General features: G+C 40.9%; 2 protein-coding genes across 2 annotated transcripts in view; one reads left to right on the top strand and one right to left on the bottom strand.

Annotated features, from left to right (window-relative positions):
* The window catches only part of LOC145985415 (ATP-dependent DNA helicase Q5-like), a 360,878-nt gene that overhangs the window by 68,036 nt on the left and 278,967 nt on the right, over positions 1-13,875 (top strand). The window lies entirely within an intron of this gene.
* Positions 1-13,875, bottom strand: part of LOC145985414 (uncharacterized) — a 254,264-nt gene that overhangs the window by 89,855 nt on the left and 150,534 nt on the right. The window lies entirely within an intron of this gene.

Genomic DNA, 13,875 nt, shown 5'->3' with positions numbered 1-13,875 from the left:
CCCGGGTTCGAATCCCAGCTTGGGCATGCGTGTTCTTTTTTAGCGTCTCTTCATTAGTGTCATCATCTCACCCTCATCTTCGCGATTAGCCAAAAGTGGCAGAAAAATGAAGTAAAATGAACCAAATCAATCAAAACAGAATAATACTCTATATCTTTTGAATTTGCTTTGTGTATAGCTTCATAGTTCACAGTTTGGCCACAGATGGCAGAAGAATAACTATTTTAATAACACGAATGTCATGAAAATGCTGGAAGGATTCAACGAGGATTTTGTGAGTTGAACATACTTATTAAACGAGGAAATAACTAATATAAAAAATGCTTTACATGTGTATGCTAACGATAATTAACAGCAACAGTTCTACCTACCGTACGGAGGAACTTTATTGTCTCCTAATATATAGACATGCTATGTCTTTGTTGGTCGGCTATACAAGCACATGAAATAATACGAAACCAGGGGAATGATTTTCACATGTGTATGTAGCACTTTGACGCAAAGAAGAATATATAGGACAAAGATACAATGTGTCTTAGATGTGTGCAACACCTTCTTGAAGGGAGGGGTGAGGAGCAGACCCTACGGAAGACAGAACAGGTGAGAAATCGCGGCAAGTCGAGAACTTGAAAGCTGCTGAGAAGTACACGAAGGAATGATAAATGATCCAAGCGGGATCGTTGATATTTCTCTCAGGTCCGCGCTCGGCAAGATGCGACCAATGGGGTTGCATCGATTATGGTGACAGCGCGCAAAAATCTCTCCTTTTTCCGGAACGGTTGAATGATCTGCAGGTTGAGGCAAGACTGACGTGCGTGTCTGTGTATGTGCGCGCGCACAAGGGGGTTTTGAATTTGCAAACCCAACCGACAACTTATTTTTTTAAGCGGAGCGTAAAATTTATGAGCCCCATTTGATGGAACGTAGTCGGCGGGAAGGAATGTGTGTTGAGGAGGTGTCGACGTAAATGATGAATACGTGTGCTGCTCAACTTTCAACTCGCTGTCGTCCGTCCCTTGGCGACTTACAACTGTATCAACAATTACCATAGGAAGAAAAATATATTTAAATAAAAGGCGGAAAAAGTAGTTTTCTCTTACAAATTGTCAATGATATCCAATGTAACATTTGCGTGGTTCGATTCCAAATTTATGAGCGTTCATGTGATATGCAGAGCCTGGATTGATTTTAATGATGTTATAAAACATGTAGGGTAGCAGAATATGGCGAAATATATAGTTAAATATGTGCCGACGTCCGTGTCAGAGTGGTTAGCACAGTGCGCTACGATGCCAAGGGTCCAGCGTTCGAATCCTGGTCTGGACATGAGTGTTCTTCGTGAGTGTCCTTTTATCAATTTCATCATATCACTCACTCATTCTTATCATCGCGATTAACCAAAATTGGAAGAAAATCGACGTTAAATATCAAGAATAAAAAGTAATTAATATGTAATGACATGCTGTAAATCAAATTCAAAAAGCTTAGTTATCGCTTATTCTTTCTTACCAAATGAAAAATTAGACAGGCTTTGTGACTAAGTGGTTGCCTAGCAGATAGGGTTCCTAGGTTCGAATCATGGATAAGACGTGAGCATTTATTCTGTTTATTCCCTCATTTGTGCAATTGAACACACACACATACTTCTTCCGTTAAAATATCATGTTATTAGTTTCTCTTCCCTATGAAAAAGGTGTCGGCGTACCGTTGCGTACCATCAGAAAATATTATCCTCCCCGTTCATTTTTTTCTGGCGCGGTCACTGATAAATCCTTGCATACCTCACTCGAACACCAAAGACCTGTGTTCGGTCTAGTGTTGCCCACGGGACGAGACGGGACAGGCTTTTAAAAATTCGAGACGAGACGAGATTGAGCATGTGTCATAAGACAAACGAATATTTTCGAGACGAGACAGCATTTCCACGAGACTCCACGAGACGAGACAGGCCAAAGTCTCGTCTCGTGGGCAACACTAGTTCGGTCCTGGCTCTGGATCCTCGTGTATAAATGGAACGACCCCAGAAAGAGGGGGAGGTCGAAAAATGTCCATCAAATATTGCATTAAGAGAACACTCGAGGCAACAACATGTGTTTCAAGCATTCCTGAAGGTGATTCACGCCCACTGATGGAGAAACCCAGCTAGGATTCCTGTCAATGAGGATTATTTTTCATAAACACGGGAGCGAAGGTCGCCTGCCTCATCTGCTCCGAGCATATGCTTGTGAAACGGCGCGGCTGCTTCGTTTGGCGCCTCCACTACTTATTCTAGCTGCTGCGTCCTTCACGGGAATTCCAAAATCCACGTCTGTGTTCTTTCTTCGCGGGCGGTTCGCCAACGTAATTTGTTGGGCGAGTCAACAGCCGCGGGGATATGGAGACGGGGGACCCCCCTCAGGGCCACGGGGAGATGGAATCAGCACATTCTCTGCAGAGCCTTGTCGGGCAGTCATAAAAAACATCCATGACGAGGCCGCTAAATGAAAAAGACGCGCACCGATAATCTTATATATCCGTTTGAAACCCGCTTGCTTATCCTGCTATCCGTTCAATGCTGACGGTTTTCTATGTGGATAGTTTGTCTTATCCAAATGTGTGCCACCTCGGTTCAGTGGCCGACAGGACCTCTTCGCCAAAGATTGCGGGATTGAATCCCGACCTGGGTATGGATTTCGCTCTAGTCTCGAAATTAGAATCCGAGACGGCTTTGTAAAAATCGAGACGAGAACGAGACGTGACGAGCCAACCTCCATGGCGGAGTGGTTAGTACAGCGGGCTATGGCGCCCGGGGTCCCACGTTCGAATCCCGGCCTGGGCATGGGTATTCCTTGTGTGTGTCCTTCACAAATTTGTTCTTATCACTCGGTCTCGTTCGAGACTTTGGTATGTACTTGATTATTATTTATAAAATCATACATTTTCTTTGTCGTAATTCCAAAGTTACTCTATTAGTGACACGTGTCAGCCTGTGCTGCGTGGTTGCATATTTTCACGATAGAATTCCGGGTTTCTGGGGTTCGTAGTGTCGTAACGAGACATGAAGCAGAAAAAAACCTCCTCAAGAAAAATTGATTAGCTTCATTACTTCCATGCGTTAAAAAAATAATCTGTTGAACGCTGTATACGTTGTTCATACTATATATATCGAAACGAGAACGAGATGTGTGTCTATAAATCGAGACAAGACCGAGAATGGGACGGGCATTTACAACTCGAGACGAGGAGGAGAGACTGCCAAGGTTCTGTATGTGTGTGGAGGGTGAGGGATCCACGTAAGTTATTACCACCGCTGCTTTGTTTCGAGTGACAGATCAGGTGCGAAAAAGAAATTAGCGAGGAAGAAATTTTCATTCCACGAGAGCGAAACTCCACCCTGCATGTAACCTGTTCGCGAGAATCTAATCAACAGCCTTTTCATTCATTGACCGTTGGCGGACATTGCATTCAAGCGCACAACCTCCGTCTCTGGACCATTCATCTTTCTTCTCCAAGGGTGGAGGCCTCTTGCGAGATCTCGAGTAATTAATGACGATGCGCAGTCCACGGCTGTCCGACAGGCGTAGGTGAAGTGGGGGAAGGGGAACGAGTCATTGAATTCATAATTGCCGTGGTAAAAACAGGAGGAGGTGAGCGCCGATAACATCTGCCACTTGTTTATTCTAACGTCCTTTACAACGTGTATCTGCCACACCCATGATGCAGCAGTTTTTCTTGCATTTTTTAAAGATATCCTTGTAGACATTCTACTGTATCTGCCGATAGTCTCTCCGATGCAATGTCTAGAACAGGGGCGTCGTAACTTGGCCAGCCAACTACATGACAATTCCTCTCGGGCCATATTACATTATAAGGAGTGTCTCAGAAATATTTTCGTTTTTGAATCCGCCCTCTGGGGCAATTCGCACATTACGGAGAAAGGAGATAGATAGATCGCAAACGCTTGGCAACATTGTTAATATTTAGTTGCCATGGAGCGTTTTACGGGGCAGCAACGTGCTTTTTGTGTTCGTGCGTTTTACAAAAATAATGATTTTCATTTTGTTGTGCGTCGTTTGTACAGGCATCATTATAACCTGGCAGGAATGAGAGACGTCCCAAGCGCAAATTTAATTAAATATTGGGTGAGAAAGTTTGAAAACACTGGAAGCACTATGATGAGTAAACCGCCCGGACGTCCAAGATCATGAAGATCGAACAGAAACGCTGACCGTGTGCGCCAGTCTGTTGGTGAGGATCCTCGCCAATCGTTAAGACTGCGTGCAGCTTCTTTTAATTTGCATAAGTCGAGAGTTCATCGCATTATTCGCAAGGATGTGCATTTCCACCCATACAAAATTGTTATTACACAAAAATTAAAACCACAAGATCCTGCCAATCGATTAGAGTTCTGTAGAACAATGAGAGATCGCTTCAATGGTTACAATAACATATGGTTTTCTGATGAATCAAATTTTCACATAAACGGCCATGTTAATAAACAGAACTGCCGATACTCTGCAGAGGAAAACCCCAAAAACCTTAAGGGTAAGGTATACACCCCAATGCCACAAAATTTGAGAGAATTGAAGCAAAGAATTACAGATGAAATCAATGCTATTCCTCGTGCAATGCTTCGGCGAGTGATCGAAAACTTTAGTTCAAGAATAATTGAATGTGAAAACATGAACGGTCACCATTTGTCCAATGCTGTTTTCCACAAATAAAAATTTAATGTTTAAGCTTTCTTTTGGTAATAAATTTACCTTTATACAAAAAAAATAAGTATTTATTTTAATAGTTTTAAAAACGAAAATATTTCTTAGACACCCTTTACTTACGCTGAAGGCAATGTCTGAAAATAAAATTATAGGTCGTTATCAGCACAACGGCGGGCCATACAAGAAACCTTGTCGGGCTGGATGTGGCCCGTAGTTTGGACGGCTAAATCTTAACAATAAATCTTAAGGCTCGTGTGGACCTGTCGCCAACGTCAGCGAAGCTGTTTTCAAATTTTTCTCCTTTCCAGAAACCGCTATTATATTCCAATATCTGAAAAATTATATCTCGTTAGAATTCCTTCTAGAGCATTCATGTGGATCTTTGTGTAGTTTCTCTGGTGTTTAGATACATATGCATGCATTACGTGGTTACGAAAGCCTATGTCGTTTGTACTATATATTTCGAAAACTAGACGGATTAAAAATCGAAATGAGATCGAGAACGAGACAAGGATATACATCTCGAAACGCGACAGTCTTGGATCGTCCTTTCTTGAGCCATCGCTAATATAAACGGTCGATCTCTCATCTTTGACGCCTAGAATTAAGGAATCATTCCTTCACATTTAAAAATAAAAGTCAAGCTTAAGTAGACATCACCCAGTACCTGAGAACGTCGTTAATTCGCCACTGTTTGAATGCACGGTAGTTAACTATGTCGTCCTCTAATCAAGGAATTGCAGGTTCGATTTTCGGTGGAGGCACATTTTAGAGCTTCGTGTTACCGTGTAAAACTTACGTGCAGTCGTGATTGGCTTATCTTCTGCATAGTCAACTTTGCCCCGGTTCTCTATATCTAGCAGGTAGTGTTTGTTGCCACGTGAAATATGCGGGGTCTATTTCTAAAGCTGGTGTCCCTCGGGTAGGAATTGTGTGTGTGCATGTGAGTATGCCTTTGAACGAGCGTGTATATGTACGAGGGGTATTCAGAAACCGCGTTCCAGTAGGGTTAAAAGAAAGGATACACAAATTTGTCATGAGAATCCTTACATCATAGATCACTTCTCGATATGGTCATCACCACTATATTGTAGCGTCACGTAGAATATGGCACTCTACAATATATTAATTAAATAATTAATACATCACTAATCATTATGCCGATAGATCACTATATCGAGTAGTATTTTATGGTGTAAGGACTCTGACCATAACACATGTGCGACATATGTCTGTATCCTATTTTTAGCAGATTACCAGGACACACTTTCTGAATACCCCTCGTATATGTTGACATTAGAATTAACCAATAGGAGCACGTAGAATCTATTTATCAAACAAAGTACTATTGTTGACACTGACTTCATTCTTGCAATGAGTGTTAAAGACGGTGAGCGTGAAAAAAAAGTCGGGGAAAAAATGCTAGTCGAATATTTGGCGCCCCGGGGCATAGTGCAGCAGAATTTTAAACGCGAACTTTTACGACCGATGGATGTTGCGATTGCATCAAAAGTGCAGACGGTGGCCTAGAATGCAAGCCAGGTTTTGACTCACAATGGACTTTTTTTCATTGGATGCCTCTGAAAGAAGGGAGGGGTCGTCTGGAATATTTTGCTTTTCTGTGGCGTCCATTGTGAGGTTCCTTCTCGGGGCGCTGTCACTCGAACAGACATCGCACTGTCTCCAGCTGCGAATCATTTTTCCACTACACAGACGAAAGACACGCTGGTCTTGTTCTCCTGGATGCATCACCCAACGCCCTCATCCGGTTGTCCGAGGAGTGGAAAAACTCTGTGATTGAAATTAAGGTGGAGGCCACTGCAAGAGGGCGTGCGTTGTAAGGAAACTGCATATGTATCCACTAGAAGGTCGGTTCTGATTGTCACGTGTTTGTTTGCAAACCTGCAGCTCCACTCGTCCCTCTGTCAAAGGTACCAAAAAAAAAAGATCCTTTCAAGGGCCTCAACACTTACACAAGACAATCCAATATCGATATCGAAGTACAATTTATTTTCAGTATCCACTGATTCTATATATCTATACGCAGAACTCGAAATTCATCAGATGATGGTGATGTACTTTTGGTAAACCAACGTGTGGTTTGAGTTTCTTTGAAATGATCGTACCTGATTCTCCCAATTGATGCATTCTTAGTGCATCACACAAAACAGAAGATGACAAAAGCGTCATTTTTGTACAGTTCTGCGTGTATTTTGATGCACCTAAAAGTGCATCTCTAACAGTTTATGTACTTTAATGTGTCATTGGAGTCAACATATTTGTGTCGATTGACACATTGGGTTCTGGGTGTATAGTATATCGACTACGAGATCGATATTGACGATCATGAAATTATCGGTATTGTTAATATTAATAATATCTATATCGAATTACTGCACAGCCCTAGATTTACATATCCGTATCAGATTATACTGAGGGCATATTGACATTCTCTAAGTTGTGATGCGATTCAAATTTAACTCCATTGATCAATTAGTTTTCTGCTTAGGACGACACTCTAAAATGAATCATTGAATCATTGATTTGGTGTTTTAAGTCCACTTTATGCACAGGAAGGTTAATCGGGACTGGACCTACAGTTTAAAGTTGGATCCGAACCTATGTGCCTCCGCCGGGAATCGAACCCGGGATTCCTTGATTACAAGGCGCCATCGGAGAGGCCCACTAAATTGAATCAATTCACATTGGCAACATAATTAACAACCGAAATAAATATGCCCAAGGCCGTCTTTAAAGTCTTTTTGCGTCATTTTACAGACAAATTTTTAGCCATCAACTTCCAAGCCCTACAAAGCTTTCTCGAAAGTTAATTCAAAATATCCAGAAAACTAGAAAAAAATATGGTAATATGATCTGACAAGTTTTATTGAAACTGAAAGCCAGATTTAGATTTCATTCCGAGTTAATTTGGATCTTCTTGAGCTGCTTGTAAGTGCAATGCAGACACAACAAAACGATGTAGTACTGTAGGAAGTATTCGTTCAGACAATGAGAACATAATATAAGGTATGGATATAAAAAGTTATGGTTTTCCTATAGAAGTGAGATAGATATTTCTATGTATCTCGTCTGTAGAGGTGAAACATTGATAAGTAGTTCCAAAGAATATTTACCCATGGAAGAAGCTTCATTTCCTAAAGACGGAAACGCAATTTCAGAGTTGTGAAAAGAATGCTTTTGAAACCGCATGAAGCCATTCAGGATAAAAGGGAGCGAAAGAGAATTGAGGTAGAATAAAGACGATCAATTACGGAAGGAAGTGAAACGTGAGGGTTGTTGACCGTTGGGATAAAACAAAAAACAAAGTTTTTATTCTTTAAATAAAGGAAACGAAACAGAATTGTGCCTGTCTAATCTTTTTGTATCAATGGAAAGCCGCGAAGTGCCTGCTTAACATCAAGTTGGCTCTAGGGCATATTTCTCAGTATGACGAAAGGGAATGAACTGCGCAGTGGATATAAAATATTGTCACAAGATAGCTCATAATGTCTGAAACATAGGCGTCCTTGCCAAAGTTGGTTAGTGTTGAGGTTGCAAAAAGCAGAAATTATACGATGCAGTGTCATACTAGCCTCATCTTATCCCATGCTCTCCGTACACACAGGAAAGTAAATGCATCAGTTGAAACAACAAAATGCATGAAGTCTGTAGCTCAGACCATATATTTAAATGCATCATCGAGAAAGATGCAGGAGGGTACTTCAAAAATCGCTACAGATCGACATAAAAAAAATACTCACTTGCATCATATGATGCACTTTGGCGTTACCTTTATAAATGTTGAATTATTTATTAAAGAATTAACGAAAATTCCAATCAGTAGAACAAAAATGGTTACAAGAACTCTACATACATGAAGAACGGGGGAAAAAAAAAGATTTGGCAGTACTTGCTCCCTACATATACATCTGTACGTATGTTACAGAATCTTGCAGTAGGAAAAAAGCAGACTACTGCCTGGTCACAGTTGTCAGCTCATAGTAAATCTTTACAAAGTTACTAAAACAAAATATCTCCTACAAACAAAAAATAATATGCAAAAAAGCAAACTTTAAACCTCATTCTTTTCAAAGGCGAAAAAGCACACTTAAGTGCATCACCCGATGCGTTTCTGGTAAATAGATTTGATGCATTTAGGGGCCGCGGTAGCTCAGTTTGTAAATCTTCTGGCTACCACGCGGAAGAACCGGGCTCGAATCCCAGGGCGGGGCTCTGGACCAGGAAATTTTTCAGTAGTTTCCCTGTTTCTGAGTGGCTTGTATCAATGGGTACCTGGGGACAGCACTAGGGGGTAAAGTCAGCCGGGCGTGACTTTGATCGCATCATCCCAATTATGGCCGAGATCAACAATATGTGGATCTCTACCTCCACATCACCCCATATGCCTTTACCTTACCTTCATTTTGTGTGTGTACTTGAAAACTTGCTTGTTCGATTAGTAAATGAATTCTGGTATGATATGAGGAGGCATAGAATTGGAAACGCTTTGGAAAAGAAAAAAAAGTCTTGGCAGGTGCTCTTGATGGGTTTTTGTTTACTTCGTCGCAGACGCCGGAGCACCCTTCGAAAGACACCGTCCTTGAAAACCAATCGATGAGTTCTAGTGCAGCTAAGTTACTCAATCTCGCCAGCTGCTTATTTATCCCACGAGGTGGAGGCAACGGGCTACTGAAATCATCGCTCGGCATATATTTCATTAACTTTCAGTTATCCGGCATGCAATCAGCTCGCTTCGGAAGCAATAATTTCGTTGCAACAGGCCAGAATCTTTGTTTACACAATTCGCATGAGAAACTGTTAATTTCACGTTGCTTGGGGCATGTTGCCGTAAGAAATGCAAACGGAACCAGCCACATAATAACATGGCTTCTCAAAAGTAACGAGGTGAAACGAGCATATTGTTAAAACGTGGCGGCATAGTGCAATTTGTACACGACAAAAATTCGCTCAGCGTGCGCCATCTGCCCGTGACCAATTTGTTCCCTTTTTTATATACAGCGCTAAAGACCCGGCAGCGAAGCAAGGCTTCCCCTCCCATCATGAATTGAAAATTGAACTCTCTTTCCTCGATCGAAGGAGACAAGGATCGTGCTCTCCCGCATTCGTGTCACGTGCAGCAGGCATTTCCATGAGACAAGATGTCTCGCTGAAGAGGTTCTTGTGTATGCCGGACGAGCTGTACTCGTTGAGGTGACCGCTTGTACATAATTAGCATTTTATTGCGCGAGCGTTCACGCTAATGCGGGGACCGACGTTCTTCGGATGGGTTCCACGATAAAGTCACGAGCTGAGACACATGACAGCGAAGTTGCAACTGGTTTTCTGATACGATAAGGACTAAACTTAAGCTGTGAGATTTTTCCTCAGAGAAGCACGCGGCGGGTGTGGGTGTTGGATGGGTAGGCTAGCCTAATCCCGTCTTTCCTGAAGCATTTTAGCCTGTTTTCGAAATGAGGGATGGATGCCTGGGAAGTTCCCCCTCTATAAATTTTCTTTCTCCATCTCTGCATCTTTAATTCGTTTCCCAAGCAGGGGAAAAGATCACCGTTTATCTCTGCTATCATCTTTGTTATTATTAATGAATAATTCTAAGTTATTAGTTTCAAGTTATTTTCACACTTAGGTCTGATGATATGCAAATAAACTTAAGTGAAATTTTCCACTCGCAAAGTCAGATTTTCTGTAAGAGTCAAATCGAGTTTATATTTGAATTTGCTGAGATGAGCGCAGGGGAGAATGATTTTTATTCTCGCCCAGGTGTAGAAATTCTCCAACAACGGTTCAGCATCATTTTTCTGCGGTCGCTACAACCTCGTTAGTCCAATAACTTTGTGCAAAAGATTACCCACATTCCGGCTGGAATTCCAGAAAAGATCTCGAGGTGTGCTGAACATAAATTTATTAACAAAATTAAGCCTACTTATTACAACCGGTAGTGAAATATAAGTACGTGTAAGACATACAAGTAGCTATAAGTTTACGGTACACGGTTCTCGACTACTTACGACTTTCTTGAAGACACTGATCTTTTTTATTAACGATCAAAGGATATAAATAAGACGCTGAAAAGGCTTATAAGGGTACAATTTATATTCATCAAGTATTATAGGGTTGCAAGTGGAAAGCGGAGCAGCTCACATCATTATTCTTCATTACTCGTCACCTCGAGAGATTTCTGCCCGGTTAAAGCCAGTTGCTTTTATCGAAGCAGAGAAATGATGGACAATTTAGATGTCTTCAATTTTTATTCGCCTCCTCTCTGTTCTAAAAATGATTCTTTGTGCTCAGTATTAGCAGAAAACTTTCCCTGCATTGCTTAATGTGGTACGAAACTTTAGCCACTCGCAGGGAAATTTTCTGAGTAAATGGAAACAAAATAGGTCACTTCTTGGCCGTTACAAATGCAGACTCCCCATTCGCTGATTCTCTAATCGACAGGCACATACCCAATCCGACCTGTCCGATTTTTTTTCCCACGACCCTGATCACTGTTTTTTCTCCCTTGCTGGTTTCATGCATCATCATCATAATCCTCCAAGGAATGTCCCAATTCGCTCCAGTCACGCCACAGGAAAAACGTTACCGTGAACTTCCCCATTTCAAGATGGCGATCACGTAGAACGCGAGCTTTTATCAACATGCATCATTACTTGCTCCACATTCAGACAGGATGGCGACGTCTCGCTTACACACATTTCGCATTACGCCGTTTTCACTTACGAAGCATTTACTGCGATCGGATAAAATTGGTGAAAACATGACAGCGAGCAAGATCAGAGATCGCCGAACTCATGGAGCCATGGAGTTGCATCCTCGTCGGCAATTGTAAAATTAAACTACATGTCCTTGAATAAAACGAACAACGCCATATGATCGCATGTGTATTACCTCAAATTATCCATTTGTAGAGGCACATATTTTTGGTAAATAAAAAAAGCAAAATTTCGGTACAAAAACAGGGTCAATTTCGGGTTCAAAAGCTGTAAAAAAAAAAAAAAAATTCGCTGTTATAGCGGTGAAAAAGTGCCGTATAAAATGACATTTTAGTTTTAAAAAATGTGAATATAATCCCAAACTTGATTTAAAAACTGCACTATTACACAAAATAAACATATCCCTTCTAATAGCACATTAAATCATTACCATAATATTAAGTTTATTTTTGTATAAAGGGGTCCATTTTTGTTTCTCAAATATTTACAGCAGAATTAATCAATTTTCCGTGAATTGTATAACTCACAGGGTATTTCAGACTTCAGAAAGTGTCGCGTCGGTATATAAACGGTAAATTTCGTGTTTGAGAGTCTATTTCGCTTTTTACAGTTCATTTCGCATGATTTCGTGACAAAACAGGGTAGGAAAATGCACCTCACAACTTTCAGAAACATGAAAAATTAACATTAGAATGTGTTATTTCACATTTCGTGTTTTCGTCAAAAACGAAATATGCATGCCTCTATCCATTTGATATTTCATTTTTTTTAAAATAACCATTTCTTACGACTATAGCAAATGTACGGAATTGCTTTACAATCCATATCAGCATAAAAGTCAAAGAACAAAAACCCTGGAAAATTTAGCTATCTTTAATCCTGACTGAAGCTACTTCCCTTACTTGAAAGTACATGGTGAGCCCCCTAGGGCGGTTGCATTTTTTATTATAATATCCTGCTTCATGTAAATTCAATATGTAATTAAATTATTTATTTCAATAGACAGATGGGCAGGGTAATAAATAAATTGTTAAACTTACAGCCACCGGCAATAAAAATGGAGCACCTAGATCCTGAAATACTCACTTCCATGCAAGGCGTTATGTGTGTTGCCTAACTCTGCGGTTAGGCGGTTGACATTTGTCGCCGTACAGTTAGGCAACACACATAACGCCTTGCATGGAAGTGAGTGTTTCAGGATCTAGGTGCACCATTTTTATTCCCGGTAACTACATTGTCGGATTTACAGTGGTGCCTCGTATAACGAACGCCTCGCAGAACGAACTCCCCGCATAACGAACCCGGTCCTCCATTACGAACCGCACGTGAATAGATTAATCCCTCAGCATGCAGGCTTCATTATCTTACACGAGCAAGCGCGCGGGGTGCTATAATTTATACACAAGCAGCGGCCTGGCTACAATTCATGTAAGAAACAAACTATTGTTATAAATGCATTAAAAGAAATTCCGACGATATGAGCAGAATGGTAAATCTGTTCAATGACAATGCCACGCACTGTTTCCTGAAGAAGAGGGAGAAACAAACCACTTTAGACAGCTTATTGAAAAGCTTACTGAAAAGTTTGCGAGATGGTCGATGGAAGCTGAGTATTCCACCTTAATTGGCTCGGAATCATATTGAAATTATTCCTATAGTAACCTATGGGAAACAGCGTCCCGCATAAGGAAACCCGTCTTGGAGCGGATTGCGTTCGTTATGCGAGGCACCATTGTACTAGTTTCGGGGTTATCGACAAAACATTTTAGATTGAATATTCCCTCTGGAGGTGAGATATGACGACTGGGTTATTTTATGATGCTTTGGTACATCTATCAGTCACCCATTTTTTTTCAACTCTGATGTTTATAATATACCGATTGTTGACAGGGATAGACGGACATGACCAGCGCATTAAAGTTATATTTTTTCTTTCGGCTTTGCTGATTGGCTATTATTTTACTGGTACACGAGTAAATCCAGTGTCAAAGTTTAGTTCCGGGTGAGACTGAGAATGATTCTAGTGTATAGGACGATTATAACTTGTTGCTTCTCGTAATATTGACCAGGCTGTCATCCGTCAGTCAGTATGCAAAAGTTTCCCTCGAGATCGCTGTCAATACCTGCAGTGAGCCAATCATTCACGAGCCGTTAAAACATATCCCTGAGCTACTGGTAGTTCACGATCGACTGGCGATCAGGGTCGTTCCACGTAAATTCAATCTGTTAAACAAAATGAACCTTTAATAACATGGATTTCGATCTTTCTACAATTTCCAGCCTTCATCTGTGAAGAAGCCTCACTGGACCACAAAATATTTTAAAATTGATATAACATTTAAAAATATAACCACCCATCTGAAACATAGATACTTTGACCTAAAACTTTCACAAGATTGTTGATGTAGGGCATCCACATATAAAAATCCCGGCCTGAATTACAT

Source organism: Lepisma saccharinum, chromosome 3 (assembly GCF_977018435.1).
Source record: "Lepisma saccharinum chromosome 3, izLepSacc3.1, whole genome shotgun sequence".
Taxonomy (NCBI): Eukaryota; Metazoa; Arthropoda; class Insecta; order Zygentoma; family Lepismatidae; genus Lepisma; species Lepisma saccharinum.
The sequence above is the reverse complement of the archived record's forward strand: the minus strand, read 5'-3'. Positions and strand labels throughout refer to the sequence as shown.